General features: G+C 43.8%; 1 long non-coding RNA gene across 1 annotated transcript; it reads left to right on the top strand.

The window, feature by feature from the left end:
- Positions 1-120: 120 nt before the first annotated feature.
- LOC111742392 lies at positions 121-2,084 on the top strand. Its single transcript, XR_002781296.1, has 2 exons — positions 121-249; positions 1,054-2,084. It is a non-coding gene; the product is annotated as an uncharacterized LOC111742392 (long non-coding RNA).
- Positions 2,085-2,672: the final 588 nt, after the last annotated feature.

The following is a 2,672-nucleotide window of genomic DNA, read 5'->3' on the forward strand; positions in this document are numbered from 1 at the left end:
CAATCCCCTTCCCATTTGGCAGATTGCTCTCTCTTTTGTTTCTGTCTTTTAAAGGGAAGAATCCCATGTACGTTGTTGTTGAAAACGTGTTCAATGTTTAACAATAGGTTTCAGATCGCAGTTAATCTGAGCGTGGAACGATATGCCCTGGTGTTTGGCATCAACACCTTCGTTGCCCTGGTGATTCAGACCCTCATAACCATCATCGTCGTAGATCAGAGAGGGCTTAACCTGCCCATCAGCATTCAGGTAAGCTGCAACACTTCTGTTTATAGTTGGTGGGGATATAGAATAACAAGGTAATGTCAAGGGTATTTTTCAACCTTGCCACTGGCAATATTTAAATTTCTTGACGTCCTTAGCTAGGTGAATTTTTAAATAAGCAATTCCTTCATTATTCATAGTATAACACACCAAGTAGTTTCAAGCAGTAATCATGATAGGTCAGCATTTACCTGTAGCTCCTAAAATATCAGACAACACTTGTCGTTGTGCCCTCATATGTTTCTCCTCTTCCTCCCACTGTTCACTTCCAAGGTTCTCTGAGATTCATCTAGGGAGAGGGACATGGATGCAGAGCTCTCGTCCCTTCCCCCACTCCACCGAGGGACTTCGAATTAGCCCGACCTCACATTTTACATATGGATGTGAAAAAAAAAAGGGGGGAGAAGGATATAAGGCAGATAAGAAGTAACCTCAGTGTCTAAAATTCATTCTTAGAGACATTACATTTAGCATTACACTATCCTCCAAATATAGACACATGGATCAGTGGGCTTTAATATTTTTTTCACTATTGGTAATGTTAGCTAGGATCTGAACCTGAGGCTCCAGAGCCCACGCTCTTAGTTACTGCATCGTTTACACTTTTGTACCTGGTTCTTCTAAGATGGGAAAAGAAAATATAGAGCAAATCTAAATGCCCCATATTAAGCGCCTGGATCTCAGTTACCCCATAATTCCAGCAAATCCAACAGCATCACTATGTATCATCAGTGACCTAGATGATCAGATTTGTGTGTGTCTAATGAATTCTATTTGTTTTTTCTATAGTTTTTAGTTTATGGGAGTTATTTCGCCGTCATTGCTGGAATTTTCCTTATGAGAAGCATATACATTATCTACTCAGCCAAATGCCGAAAGGAAGTATAAAACTCTGCTATACATCAGAATCCATATGCACCACCCCTAGAGGGACCAAGGAATGTCATCAAGGGAACAAACCTCTAAACTTCTTTTATGTCAACCATTAAAGCCTGTGCTGGCCACAAAGTCACTGAGTGCCACAAATTGACACCCTTCACGAGTCTTGATTCCGATGAATCCGTTCAAAACCACAACAAAAACTGAGCTACAGACCAGATATCTATCGATATGCCTAGCTGAGCTGGACGCTATCGATAGGACCCATCATCTCAATTAAACAACCCACATTGGGAATCCCAGTGAATAGCAGTGACTGGAAAATTCTGGTTTTGATTACCTGCAAAGACATACAAATGGCATAGAAACAAACCAGCCATCCTGAAGTTGATGTTCCCCATTTGTGAGCAGAAATACTAACTGGACTGACTCTGTTGCTTGGCTTAGATCTTTATTTTATCTTATCAAAACAGGCAACGTATAGGAAATTTTTTTGTCACATGAGCCATTTTCCTTCTTTTTCCATTAAGTATATTTCTGCATAATTTATGGTTCTCTGAGAGAATCACAAGGTTTGGTCCCATTTCTAAGGACTCCACTTCAATCTTGAAAACAGCATTATTCACAAGCTTTTATTTGATAATGATCATTTTTAATTTCGTGCTCTGCTGAGCTTTGTTGCTGAAACTCTACCTCAGGAAGAGCTCCAGACACTCCCGTGTGTCCACAGAATGACATTCATGTCAATTCCTCGTGGCCTAAGAAGAGGCAATGAGCTTTCTCCTTCCCCGGGATAGGTATTTTAATGCTGTATCATGTGAGATGTCTGTCTAAAACAGGAAACTTAGGTGGAAATTTTCAGAGGTTTCTCTAAGTATTTGTAAATAAGGAAACTCTAATGGGGGCAGAGATTGTGCTAAATATAATATGTTTAAAATTTCTAATTTTTTGATGACATGTTGAAAATCGTCTGAGCTTGTCTGTCCTTTGAAACTTCAACAGAGGGACACATGGAGCAGTCTGTCACTGAGAATAAAGGATGCTAATTCAAGATTTGCATTTCTTCGGGAGAAGAGGGGTCGGGGACTGGACGCAGCGGGCGCGTGGCAGCCACACGCACACAGCCGGGATGGCCAGGGACCCAAGGCAGGACAACCACGTACCTCCCACGCCACTGCTTCCCCCCTTAACACATCTGGAACCAAAGTCTAAAGTGAGCTAGCAGCCCCCGCCCCCTCCCGCTGCCCCCATCCCGCTCAGCACTCTGGACAGAGGGACATGGGCCCTGTCTAGCCCCCAGCGCGCTCGTCCCGGTCCCCGCGGGTTGCCCCATCCAACGAGACTGCTGGAAACCACTGCAGGCCAGATGGGCGTGCGAAAGGGCTGGGTGCGGCCTGGGGCGAGCGGCTGCTGGAGGACCTGGACTGTTTCTCTCACACATGGTTGCCGCGGCGATGGGAAAGAAAGGCAGGTGTAAATGACGCATTGGTTTACCTGGTATATTTTTGATGCCTTCAGTGAATTAATTC

The sequence above is a fragment of the Pteropus vampyrus genome, unplaced genomic scaffold, assembly GCF_000151845.1.
Source record: "Pteropus vampyrus isolate Shadow unplaced genomic scaffold, Pvam_2.0 Scaffold93, whole genome shotgun sequence".
Taxonomy (NCBI): Eukaryota; Metazoa; Chordata; class Mammalia; order Chiroptera; family Pteropodidae; genus Pteropus; species Pteropus vampyrus.